This window comes from Neomonachus schauinslandi, chromosome 14 (genome assembly GCF_002201575.2).
Source record: "Neomonachus schauinslandi chromosome 14, ASM220157v2, whole genome shotgun sequence".
Taxonomy (NCBI): Eukaryota; Metazoa; Chordata; class Mammalia; order Carnivora; family Phocidae; genus Neomonachus; species Neomonachus schauinslandi.
The window spans coordinates 62,905,049-62,919,611 of NC_058416.1; the positions used below are offsets into that span (position 1 = coordinate 62,905,049).

Genomic DNA, 14,563 nt, shown 5'->3' on the forward strand with positions numbered 1-14,563 from the left:
TTAGAAGAAAGACGTTCTTATCTTGAGTTGTGTTTTGATACCTTGACAAGACTTACAGGAAGGTTATGATGTATGACTTGTGTCACATGATTCTTGGGTCATGTTCATAATTATATTGATAAAATAAACATTCCTTGCATATGCAGTTCCATTATGCACCTAAATATTGAGACATTATTGAATACTTTCAAGTTTTTTTCATAGGCTTCAGACCCAAAATCTGCAATAGTAATGATTTATAATCTTTTTTTTTTTTAAGATTTTATTTATTTATCTGACAGAGAGAGAGACAGGAGAGAGGGAACACAAGTAGGGGGAGTGGGAGAGGGAGAAGCAGGCTTCCCACTGAGCGGGGAGCCCGATGCGGGGCTCGATCCCAGGACCTTGGGATCATGACCTGAGCTGAAGGCAGCCACTTAACTGACTGAGCCACCCAGGAACCCCAAAGCAAAGCGCCCGAACAGGGACCTGAACCCTGGACCCTCAGATTAAAAGTCTGATGCTCTACCGACTGAGCTATCCGGGCAATGATTTATAATCTTTGGAGAGGCTGTACACATTAAAAGTATTCAATTATGTTTGCTACTTCTTGGCCAGTTCTGTTTCTCAAGACATAGCCAAGCGTGGTCCAGGTAACCATGGTTAAGGCCTAGGTATCCATGGACCAGTGCCTGGAACTGAAGTCCTGGATGGGGCAGGTTTGGAACACACCCAGCCTCAGACACTGAGCAAAAGTCTAGTCTGGAAACTGGTTGTGGTATTTTAAAAGGATGGTGCATCAGGGGATCTACCTTAATGAAAAGATAAGGCACTGGGAATCTGAAGGGAGGTAGAGATTGTATGTTGCAGTTTGAAAAAAAAACAAACAAGCAATGGGACCAGAAGGCATCCCCTGAGGAAGGCTGACTGTCCACCACCAGGCAGGTCTCTTCAAGAGTGCAGGAGGCAGGTTAGCCTTCTCTGGGCCTTGGCTTTTAGGGCTCAGAAGGTGATTGTCAGTGTCCTCAGAAATAATTGAGCTGGATGACTGACTTACATAGAATGATGATTAAAACCCAAAATACCATTTTCTTACTTTATAATAAGAATTCAAAGCAGAATGGAGCACTGGGTGTTATGCACAAACAATGAATCATGGAACACTTCATCTAAAACTAATGATGTAATGTATGGGGATTAACATAAGAATAAAAAAAAAAGAATTCGAAGCAGAGTAAATATTAGATCTGCTGCCCAGCTTATTTTCTCTTTGTAGACAAATCTACATGGGAGCCAAATGTTACCAGGGGCTGCTTGCAGAGCATAAGCTCTCAGATGTCTGATGCACTAGTACATACCTTCACTCCTTATCACAGGTATTCTGCCTCATGAACAGGTTTCTACTACCCAAGGTTGGGCATCTCTTCCCTGGCACAGGGCAGGAGACACAGTGTCAGAACTTTCCCCTTACCTGCCTTTTCCTTTGCCTGCATTACTGATCATCCCCATTCTTCTAGGCACATTTCTTTAGAGAGGCTAGTATCTTTTTGGTTCTAGGCAGGTACTGCTGGTCTGAGAGCCATTCTGTCTCTTGATGGTCAATTGTCATAACTCTGTTCTAACCCATTATTTGTTGTAAAGTTTCACTCTCAGACATTGTCCACTTTCCAAGCTCCTAGGGGAAGAAGTTGCAGGAGAGAAGCCCCTTACTGTTGAACCCAAGTGTTACTAACAGTGAGTAAAGCAGAGTGTAAAGGATGCCACAAACAGTCATATTTAAAGTCCTAAGCAGTAGGAAAATGTGTAACAGAGGTGAAAATACCATCTGATTCATTGGTACATCTCTTAGGGCATTATTACTGGCTGAGGCACAATCCTATCTCTGAGTAGGTTTGGTACTGCAGATGGCAGAGAGCAAAAACATTCCTTCCTCCCTCCCTCCATTCCTTCCAACAAGTTAAGGCTTAATGGCTTCCATATATGGTTACTAAAAAGATAATGGCTAGGCATTAATCTTTATTAATAGCAATTCGCATCCTGCATCTGAATCACTTCATGTTTACCTGATGTGGCTGTTGTGTGCTTATGTCCATCCTTTATCTCACAGACTAATTTTTCATCTAGATTGACTCTGCGATGGCAGGAGTAGATATATTTCCCCTTATCCATCAACTCCATCTTGATTTGCTCCTTTAGAGTTTTCTTTGTTATTGTTTACCTTCTTTTGGTCTTGTTCGTTCCTCCCAATGGGGTGTTGCTGGATGGATGCTTCATCTTCTGTACTGATTGCCTCACTGAAACATTTGCTTCAATTAGAGGAATTGGCAAATCTAAAAGGTTCTTAAATATTTCAGAAAAATAAATGGCAGATAAGTTTCCTAAATAGTTAATTCTTGGGACTTCTACTTCTGGGAAGATGGAGTAGATTTAGTTTCCCTTATTCCTCTCACGAAGTACAATGAAAAATTCTGCATGTTTTATATAAAACAAATAAAGACTATGAAAGGTAGAGAAGAAAGCAGACTGGCTAAGAGTGTGTGGGGGACCTAATAAATAGCATAATGGTGGGTCCCTTTGGTTTTCTTTTTGCTTTATATATTCCAGAGTTGGAGTTGAAGAAGTTAGCAACCTGTTAATACCAATGGGCACAGCAACAAAACCCCAGCCAAACCCCACTGTCTCTAGTCAAAGAAAGACCCAGGAAAGGGACAGCTTAGTAAGTCAGAAAACTTTTAGAGAATAATTGCTCTACTGCAACCAAATACCACAGAACAAAACTGGGTGGCCCCACCCTTCCCAGTACTGGTTGAATGGGAACTTAGACTTCCACTCTTGTCAGGCTGCAGTGAGGAAGCCCAACCCCACACAGGGGTGATGTCAGAGGAGACCATCATCCATTTATAATTGTCTTAAATAGTTCCTCTACATATGGTTAGATACACATCAGATAATGCTATAAGTTTTTCTTTGACTACCAAATATAATTTAGAAAACTCAAGAGGAAAAAAACCTTATATTGTATTTTCCCACATTTTACTTTTTCCATTGTTCTTTTTTTCTTCTTGATGTTCAAAGATCCCTCCTCTTATCCTTTCTTTACTTTTTAGAGAACTTATTTAGCAGTTCTTTTATGGTAGGATTGCTGGTAACGTCTTCTCTTTATTTTCCTTCATCTGAGAATTTCCCCTTCATCTTGATTTCTCTTCCAATCTTGAAGGATATTTTCATGGGATAGAGGATTCTGGGTTAACAATTGTTTTCTTTCAGTACTTCAAAAATGTCATTCCATTTCCTTTGTTCTCCATGGTTTGTGATGAGAAATCCACTGTCATTTGAATTATTTTCCCCCTATAAGTGTCTTTTCCCTCTCACTGCTTTCAAGACTTTTGTCTTTAAATTTTGGAGGTTTGACTATGTGTTTTGGTGGGATTTCTTTCGGTTGGCCATTTTGGGGATTCTCTCAGCTTCTAGAATCCGTAGATATATATATTTTGTTGAATTTGGGAAATTTCCATCCCTGCCTTCCTTCTCCTCTCCTTCGGGGACTGCAATAACACAAATATTAGGTTTGATATTGTAGTCCTACAGGTGCCTCAGGCTCTTTTCTTTTTTTTTCAGTCTATTTTTTCTTTGTTGCTCAGATTGGGTAATTTCTTTTTTTTTTTTTTAAGATTTTGTTTATTTACTTTTGTGAGAGAGAGGGGGAGAAAGAGAGAGAGAAAGTGAGCATGAATGGGCGGGAGGGGCAGAGGGAGAAGCAGACTCCCCACAGAGCAGGGAGCTCAATGCAGGACACGAACCCAGGACTCTGGGATTATGATCTGAGCTGAAGGCAGACGCTTAACCGACTGAGCCACCCAGATGCCCCAGATTGGGTAATTTCTATTCTCTCTTCAAATTTACTGATTTTTTTTTTCTCCATAATATTCATTCTCTTATTCAGCCCATCAATTTGGTTTTAATTTGATTATTATATATTTTTTAATTCTAAAATTTCCATTTGGTTCTTTTTTGATGAGACTTTCTTATTATTTGTTTGTTCAAGAATGTAATATTCACTCAAATATCTTTATGATGGTTGCTTTGAAACTTTTGTCAGATAACTCTAACATCACTGTCATCTCAGTGTTACCAACTATTGATTACATTTTTTCATTCAATTTGAGATTTTCCTGGTTCTCAGTATGAGGAGTGATTTTCTTTTGAAACCTGGATATTTTGGGTATTATCCTATGAAACTCTGGATCTTATTTAAACCTAGCTGACTTCCTCCAATACCACTCCAACAGAGGAAGGAAGGAAGTGGTGCTTCATTACCACCAGATGAGGGTAGAAGTCCAGGTTTTCTACTCAGACTCTGTGGAAACCCATGGGGGACAGAGGATCCTTAATATTGTTAAGGAGAAGATATATCACATAAACATTATTCAAAAGAGAGCAGGAATGGCTACAATATTATCAGATAAAGCACAATTTAGAGAAAAGAAAATGACCAGAGACTAGGAAGGACATTATATAATTATAAAATGGTCAAACCACCAAGAAGATGTAGCAATCCTAAATGTGTATCACAAAACAACAGAGCTTCAAAACATGTAAAACAAAAGCTGATTTACCTGAAAGGAGAAACAGGGAAATCCACATTTACAGTTAGAGACATCAGCACCCCTCTCTCAACAACATTTAGAACAACTAGACAGAAAACCAGCAAGGTTATAGAAGAACTCAAAAGTGCCACAAACCCAAGTGATAGAGCCGCGGAGCACAAAATCGGAACTTTTAAAAGTCTGCTCCACTGAGGGATGTCACTCTGGTGGCTAAGTGGGGGGGGTGGAACCCTCCGGGACAGTGTGGTCTCAGGACCCACGGGTCACAGAAAGACCGGGGGTGCCTGAGTGTGGCAGAGCTCCCAGGTATCGGAGCAGGGAAGCCGGCTGCAGAGGCGGAGCCCAGGCGCGGGCTCTCAGCTCGGGGTTGCCATAAACCATGATCGGCGGCACAGTCGGGCCACTGCTCCTCCAGCAGGGACCCAACAAGCGGCAGATCCGGGGAGACTCACCTTCCTCCCCCGGGAGGAGCCGCGCGGGAGTGCACCGCAGGGATCTGCTGGGTTTGGAGACTCCACCCGGGGTCGGGTGCCAGAGATAGAAACGCGCGGTCACAGGCCGGGTGAGCACGGAGTGCAGCCGGAGACCGGGGAGACGGGAGTGACTGACGGCTTTTCTCTGGGGGCTCACTGAGGAGCAGGGCCCGAGTTCTCGGCTCCTCCAGGGCGGAAATTGGGAGGCCGCCATTTTCACTCTCCGCCTCCAAAGCTGTACGGAAAGCTCGCAGGGAACAAAAGCTCCGGAGAGCAAACCCGAACAGATTACTTAGCCGGGAAGGGGCAAGGGCGGGGCAATTCCGCCTCCAGCAGAGACATTTGGAAACCACGGCAACAGGCCCCTCCCCAGAAGATCAGCGAGAACAGCCAGCCAAGACCAAGTTTACCGATCAATGAGAACGGCAGAACTCCAGCTCTAGGGGACTACTGCACATAGAATTCATGGCTTTTTTACCATGATTCTGTAGTCTTTCAAAGTTAATTTTTTTTTAACTGTCTTTTTTTCTTTTTTTTTCTTTTTGAATTTTTCTTTTTCCCTTTTTCAACCAACATCTTATCAATCCCTTTTTTTAAAAAAAAACCATTTTTATTTTTCATTTTTAGAGTCATATTCTATCCCTTCATAGTAGTTACCCATATTTTTGGCTTATATATATAAGTTGTTCTCTCTTTAAAATTTTGAGATAGTTTCTTCTAACAGATCAAAATATACCCTAAATCTCTAGTATCTGGTGTTTTCTATTCCCTTGCCTGATCACATCCTCTCCCTTTTTTTTTCTTTTTTTAAATCCTCTTCTTTCTTTTTTTCAAACAACTTCTTATCAATTCCTTTTATAAAATTTTTTATAATTTCCATCTTTACAGTCATATTCCATCCCTTCATCATATCAACCCTTATTTTTGTACATATATAAGTTTTTCTTTCTTTAAAATTTTGGGAGGCACTTTCTTCTAAAAGACCAAAATACACCCCAAATCTAGTGTGTGGCACTGATCTATATACCAGCCTGATCATATTTGATCACATTCTGGTTTTTTTGTTGTTGTTGTTTTGTTTTGTTTGTTTTTGTTTTTATCTTTATCTTTTTCTTTTTTTTCTTTTTCTTTTTTCTCTCTTTCCCTTTCTTTTCCCACTGCTTCAGGTTTTTTCTGATTTGTTTAGAGTATATTTTCTGGGGACGTTGTTACTCTGCTAGCATTTTGTTCTCTCATTAATCTATTCTCCTCTGCACAAAATGACAAGACGGAAAAAATCACCTCAACAAAAAGAACAAGAGGTAGTACCAACTGCCAGGGACCTACTCAATACGGACATTAGTACGATGTCAGATCTAGAGTTCAGAATCATCACTTTAAAGATACTAGCTGGGCTTGAAAAAAATATGGAAGTTATTAGAGAAACCCTTTCTGGAGAAGTAAAAGAACTAAAATCCAACCAAGTAGAAATCAAAAAGGCTATTAATGAGGTGCAATCAAAAGTGGGGGCGCTAACTGCTAGAATAAATGAGGCAGACGAGAGAATCAGTAATATAGAAGATGAAATGATGGAAAATAAAGAAGCTGAGAAAAAGAGAGATAAACAACTACTGGATCATGAGGGCAGAATTTGAGAGATAAGCGATACCATAAGATGAAACAACATTAGAATAATTGGGATCCCAGAAGAAGAAGAAAGAGAGAGAGGGGCAGGAGGTATATTGGAGCAAATTATAGCAGAGAACTTCCCTAATTTGGGGAAGGAAACAGGCATCAAAATCCAGGAAGCACAGAGAACCCCTCTCAAAATCAATAAAAATAGGTCAACACCCCGACATCTAATAGTAAAACTTACGAGTCTCATAGACAAAGAGAAAATCCTGAAAGCAGCTCGGGAGAAGAGATATGTAACCTACAAGGGTAGAAACATTAGATTGGCAACAGACCTATCCACAGAGACCTGGCAGGCCAGAAAGGACTGGCAGGATATATTCAGAGCACTAAATGAGAAAAATATGCAGCCAAGAATACTCTATCCAGCTAGGCTGTCATTGAAAATTGAAGGAGAGATAAAAAGCTTCCAGGACAAACAAAAACTAAAGGAATTTGCAAACACAAAACCAGCCCTACAGGAAATCTTGAAAGGGGTCCTCTAAGCAAAGAGAGAGCCTAAAAGCAACATAGACCAGAAAGGAACACAGACAATATACGGTAACAGTCACCTTACAGGCAATACAATGGCACTAAATTCCTATCTTTCAATAGTTACCCTGAATGTAAATGGGCTCAATGCCCCAATCAAAAGACACAGGCTATCAGACTGGATTAAAAAACAAGACCCATCGATATGCTGTCTGCAAGAGACTCATTTTCGACCCAAAGACAGCCCCAGATTGAAAGTGAGGGGGTGGAAAACCATTTACCATGCTAATGGACACCAAAAGAAAGCTGGGGTGGCAATCCTTATATCAGACAAATTAGATTTTAAACCAAAGACTGTAATAAGAGATGAGGAAGGACACTATATCATACTTAAAGGATGAACAACTCTATGCCAGCAAATTAAATAACCTGGAAGAAATGGATGCATTCCTAGAGATGTACCAACTACCAAAACTGAACCAGGATGAAATAGAAAACCTGAACAGACCTATAACCACTAAGGAAATTGAAGCAGTCATCAAAAATCTCCCAAAAAACAAAAGCCCAGGGCCAGATGGCTTCCCAGGGGAATTCTACCAAACATTTCAAGAAGAATTAATACCTATTCTTCTGAAACTGTTCCAAAAAATAGAAATGGAAGGAAAACTTCGAAACTCATTTTATGAGGCCAGCATTACCTTGATCCCAAAACCAGACAAAGACCCATCAAAAAGGAGAATTACAGACCAATATCCCTGATGAACATGGATGCAAAAATTCTCACCAAAATACTAGCCAATAGGATCCAACAGTACATTAAAAGGATTATTCACCACGACCAAGTGGGATTTATCCCTGGGCTGCAAGGTTGGTTCAACATCCGCAAATCAATCAACATGATACAATACATTAACAAAAGAAAGAACAAGAATCATATGATCCTCTCAATAGATGCAGAAAAAGCTTTTGACAAAGTACAGCATCCTTTCTTGATCAAAACTCTTCAGAGTATAGGGATAGAGGGCACATACCTCAATACCATAAAAGCCATCTATGAAAAACCTACAGCGAATATCATTCTCAATGGGGACAAACTGAGAGCTTTCCCCCTAAGGTCAGGAATGCGGCAGGGATGTCCACTATCACCACTGCTATTCAACATAGTATTGGAAGTCCTAGCCACAGCAATCAGACAACAAAAAGAAATAAAAGGCATCCAAATTGGCAAAAAAGAAGTCAAACTCTCACTCTTTGCAGATGATATGATACTTTATGTGGAAAACCCAAAAAACTCCACCCCAAAACTGCTAGAACTCATACAGGAATTCAGTCAAGTGGCAGGATATAAAATCAATGCACAGAAATCAGTGGCATTCCTATACACCAACAACAAGACAGAAGAAAGAGAAGTTAAGGAGTCGATCCCATTTACAATTGCACCCAAAACCATAAGATACCTAGGAATAAATCTAACCAAAGAGACAAAGGATCGGTACTCAGAAAACTATAAAATACTCATGAAAGAAATTGAGGAAGACGCAAAGAAATGGAAAAACGTTCCGTGCTCATGGATTGGAAGAACAAATATTGTGAAGATGTCCATGCTACCTAGAGCAATCTACACATTCAATGCAATCCCCATCAAAATACCATCCACTTTTTTCAAAGAAATGGAACAAATAATCCTAAAATTTGTATGGAACCAGAAAAGAAGCCGCATAGCCAGAGGAATGTTGAAAAAGAAAAGCAAAGCCGGCGGCATCACAATTCCGGACTTCCAGCTCTATTACAAAGCTGTCATCATCAAGACAGCATGGTACTGGCACAAAAACAGACACATAGATCAATAGAACAGAATAGAGAGCCCAGAAATGGACCCTCAACTCTATGGTCAACTCATCTTTGACAAAGCAGGAAAGAATGTCCAATGGAACAAAGACAGTCTCTTCAACAAATGGTGTTGGGAAAATTGGATAGCCACATGCAGAAGAATGAAACTGGACCATTTCCTTACACCACACACAAAAATAGACTCCAAATGGTTGAAAGACCTCAATGGGAGACAGGAGTCCATCAAAATCCTAAAGGAGAACACAGGCAGCAACCTCTTTGACCTCAGCCGAAGCAACTTCTTCCTAGAAACATCGCCAAAGGCAAGGGAGGCAAGGGCAAAAATGAACTATTGGGACTTCATCAAGATAAAAAGCTTTTGCAAAGCAAAGGAAATAGTCAACAAAACCAAAAGACAACCGACAGAATGGGAGAAGATATTTGCAAATGACGTATCAGATAAAGGGCTAGTATCCAAAATCTATAAAGAACTCATCAAACTCAACACCCAAAGAACAAAGAATCCAATCAAGAAATGGGCAGAAGACATGAACAGACATTTTTCCAAAGAAGACATCCAAATGGCCAACAGACACATGAAAAAGTGCTCAATATTGCTCGGCATCAGGGAAATCCAAATCAAAACCTCAATGAGATACCACCTCACACCAGTCAGAATGGCTAAAATTAACAAGTCAGGAAATGACAAATGTTGGCGGGGATGAGGAGAAAGGGGAACCCTCCTACACTGTTGGTGGGAATGCAAGCTGGTGCAGCCACTCTGGAAAACTGTATGGAGGTTCTTCAAAAAGTTGAAAATAGAGCTACCATATGATCCAGCAATTGCACTACTGGGTATTTACCCGAAAGATACAAAAGTAGGGGTCCGAAGGGGTACGTGCACCCCGATGTTTATAGCAGCAATGTCCACAATAGCCAAACTGTGGAAAGAGCCAAGATGTCCATCAACAGATGAATGGATAAAGAAGATGTGGTATATATATACAATGGAATATTATGCAGCCATCAAAAGGAATGAGATCTTGCCATTTGCAACGACGTGGATGGAACTGGAGGGTATTATGTTGAGTGAAATAAGTCAAACAGAGAAAGACATGTATCATATGATCTCACTGATATGAGGAATTCTTAATCTCAGGAAACAAACTGAGGGTTGCTGGAGTGGGGGGTGGGGTGGGAATGATGGGGTGACTGGGTGATAGACACTGGGGACGGAATGTGCTCTGGTAAGCGCTGTGAATTGTGCAAGACTGTTGAATCTCAGATCTGTACCTCTGAAACAAATAATGCAATATATGTTAAGAAAAAAAAAAAAAGAAGAAGAAGAAGAAGGTAGCGGGAGGGGAAAAATGAAGCGGGGGAAATCGGAGGGGTAGACGAACCATGAGAGATGATGGACTCTGAAAAACAAACAGGGTTCTAGAGGGGAGGGTGGTGGGAGGATGGGTTAGCCTGGTGGTGGGTATTGAGGAGGGCACGTTCTGCATGGAGCACTGGGTGTTATGCACAAACAATGAATCATGGAACACTTCATCTAAAACTAATGATGTAATGTATGGGGATTAACATAAGAATAAAAATTAAAAAAAAATAAGTGCCACAAACCAACAGGAGATAATTGACATTTATAGAACATTCCACCTCAGAACAGAAGAATACCTATTATTTACAAATATCCATTGAACATACACCAATATAGTCCATATCTTGTTCCATAAAACAAACTTCAACAGCTTCAAAAGAATTGAAATCATGCAGAGTATGTCTTCTGATCACAATGGAATCAACCCAAAAATCATTGAGAAAGATAATAGAAAAATCTCCAAATACTGACAAACTAAACAATGCACTTGCAGATAATCCATACATCAAAGAGAAAGTGTCAAGGGAAATAAAAAATATATATATTGATTGCATGAAAGTAAAAATACAACACATCAAAATTTTCAGGGCACAGCTAAAGCAGTCCTGAGAAGGAAATTTATAGCACTGAATGCTCACAATTAAAAAGAGCGAAGGTCTCAAATCAATAATATAAGTCCTTGTCTCAAGAACCTAGAAAAAGAGGAGCAAAAGCAAGCAAGCAGAAGGAAGAAAATAAAGATAATAGTAGAAATAAATGAAATTGAAAATAGGAAAACAATAGAGAAAATCAATAAAATAAAAAGCTGGTTCTTTTAAAGGATAATAAAATTGACAAACTTCTAACAAGACTGCCAAAGGGAAAAAAAGAGAAGACACAATCTGCCAATATCAACAATGAAAAAGGAACTATCACTGTGGATCCTACAGAAATCAAAAGGATAACAAGAATAAATTAAATGGCCCGATTCTAAAACCAATTCCAAACTACAATACTCACATAAAACGGATATAAAAGGGATATTTCAGAAAAGGGAATGGAGCTAACGCTTCCTTATTCATTTTAGGAAGTTGGTACTACACTGGTACTAAAACCAAAGACAGTACCAAAAATAAAAATATCTACACATCGGGGCGCCTGGGTGGCTCAGTTGGTTAAGCAACTGCCTTCGGCTCAGGTCATGATCCTGGAGTCCCAGGATTGAGTCCCACATCAGACTCCCTGCTCAGCGGGGGGTCTGCTTCTCCCTCTGATCCTCCCCTTCTCATGCTCTCTGTCTCCCATTCTCTCTCTCAGAGAAATAAATAAAAAATCTTTAAAAAAAAATATCTACACATCAATATTCCTCATGAATATAGATGCGAGTCTCTTTAACAAATTATTATTAAACAGATTTCAGCAACATATGAAAAGAATTATACATGGACAAATTTTTTTCCCAGGGATGCAAGGCTGGTTCTATATATGAAAACCATTCAATATAAAACACTGTATAAATAGGCTAAAGAAGAAACATCACATGATCATATCAATTGATGCAAAAGATGTATTTGACAAAATTCAATACCAATATATGACAAAAACTTCCAGAAAAATAGAAATATAGGAACCTCCTCAACTTGATAAAAAAATCATCTACAAAATACCTTCAGATAATGTTATTCTTAATAGTAAGAGACTAAATGCTTTCCTGTAAGAGGAATAAAGGAAGGATGTCCATTCCCACCATTTTTATCCAATTCAGTACGGAAGTTCTAGCCAATGTAATAAGAGCAGAAAAGGAAATAAAGGGCACACAGATTGGAAAGGAAGAAATAAAACTTTCCCTTTCTATATTTGACATGATTGTTTATGTAGAAAATCCCAACAAATCTACCAAAAACTCCTGGAACTAATAAATGAGTTCAGCAAGTTTTCAGTGTAAAGGATAAATATACAAAAGTCAACCACATTTTTATATACTAGTAATGACCACAAGGACACTGAGATTAAAAATACAGTACCATTTACAACTTCTCAGAAAGTGGAAATACTTAGGTATAAATCTAACAAACATATGCAGGAGTTGCATGCTGAAAACCACAAACCACTGATAAAAGGAATTAAAAAAATATAAATAAGTAAAGGGGCATGTCATGTTCATGGATTGGAAGACTTAACATAGTAAAGATGTCAATTCTTTTCAAATTGGAAAGATACACAGATTTAATCCATTTCCTATTGAAATTAAGGCAAGACATTTGAATAGAGATAGATGAAATTATTTTAAAATTTATACAGGAATGCAAAGGGATTAGAGTAAGTAAAATAATGTTTTAAAAGAATAATAAAGTCGGGAGATTCATTCTACCTGATTTGAAGTCTTACTATGTAGCTTTAGTATTTACGACAGTGTGGTATGGGTGGAGTGACAGACATACAGATAAATGGAACCCAATCCAGAACCAAGAAATAGATGCACACAAATACACCTACCTTAGGTTTCACAAAGGTTCAAAAGCAATTCAATGGAGAATTGACAGTTTTTTAAATAAATGGTGCTGGAATAATTAGACATGCACAAGCCAAAAAACAAACCTCAACCTAATCCTCATACTTTATATAAAAATTAACTTAAAATTGATCACAGACTTAAACATAAAATTTAAAACTATAAAACTTCTAGAAAAAACAGGTGAAAATCTTTGGTATCTAGGGCAAGGCAAAGAGTTCTTAGATTGAATGATAAAGCACAATCCATAAAAGAAAAAAAATCATAAACTAGACTTCATCAAAATTTAATTCTTTTATTCCACAAAGAAGCCTCTTAAGAGGACAAAAATAACAGCCATGGACTGGGTGAATATATTTGAAAACAGCATCTGTCGAAGTTCTTGTGTCTAGAATACATAACAATTCTCAAAACAACTATAAAGAAATAAGTAAAATTAGAGGATATGCAAAGACATAGTAGAATCTTACAAATGAGAATATACAGATGGAAAATAAACACATGAAAATATGTTCAACATTTTTAGTTATTGGGGAAATGTGAGTTAATACCACACTACACACCTACCAGAATGACGAAAATAAAAATAGTGGCACTGCCATATGCTGGGGAGGATGTAGAGAGAGACACTGGTGGGAATGTAAGACGGGTCAGCCACACGAGAAAAAGCTTAACAGTTAAAAAACACCAACAACTAACCATGCAACTAACGTGTAATTGCATTTTTTTGTCATTTATGTCAGAGAAATGAAAGTTCATGTTCACAAAAAAGTTTGTACTTGAATGTTTATAGCAGCTTTATTCTTAGTAATGTCCAACAGTCTGTATGTCCCTCCATGGGTAAATGGTTAAACTAGGTGTGTTACATCCATACCATGGAATACTACTCAACAATAAAAAATAATAAATTCTTAATACATACGATGCCCTGGATGAAACTCCAGAGAATGATGCTAAGTGAAAAAAGCCAATTCTAAAAGATTACATACTTTCTGATTTCACTTATATAGCATTATTAAATGATAAATGATAAAATGATAAAAATGGAGAACAGACTTAGATTGCCAGGAGTTAAAGGTAGGTGGGAGGAAGGCCCAGAGGGAAGTAGATGTGGCTAAAAAGGGGCAGCAAGAGGGATCCTTGCTGTAATGGAATTATTCTGTATCTTGACAGTATCATTGCCAATATCTTGGTTGTGATATTGTAGTATAATTTAGAGATAAATTGTAACTGAGGGAAACGGGTAAAGGGTACAAGGGACCTCTCTGCATTATTTCTCAGAACTACATGTGAATCTAGAATTATTTTGAAATAAAAAGTCCAAAAGGTTAATTATGAATAAAGAGTTGATTTCGACACAAATTTCATTATATACTTGGAATGAATCACTTTGAATTATTTGTTTCCTATTTGCCTTATTTCTAATAGTAAATAAGGGTGAATTTCCATTTGGAAGTTTTGGTTTTCATTTTTATGCTTTAATTAATTTGTTCATTTTTCAAGAGTTATCTCTTCACTGTATTAATCATTGGGCAGAAAAATTTTAACTAGTAAAAGAAAAGTGATAAACCTTAGTCAACAGAGTATAAATTCAATGAGACTTGGAAAATTGATTGCACTTATCATCTTAGATTTTTCCTTCCAAAATGATATGGAC

General features: G+C 38.4%; 1 non-coding gene across 1 annotated transcript; it reads right to left on the reverse strand.

Annotated features, from left to right (window-relative positions):
• Positions 1–453: 453 nt before the first annotated feature.
• Positions 454–526, reverse strand: TRNAK-UUU. The gene has a single exon. It is a non-coding gene; the product is annotated as a tRNA-Lys (tRNA).
• Between the last annotated feature and the right edge of the window lie 14,037 nt (positions 527–14,563).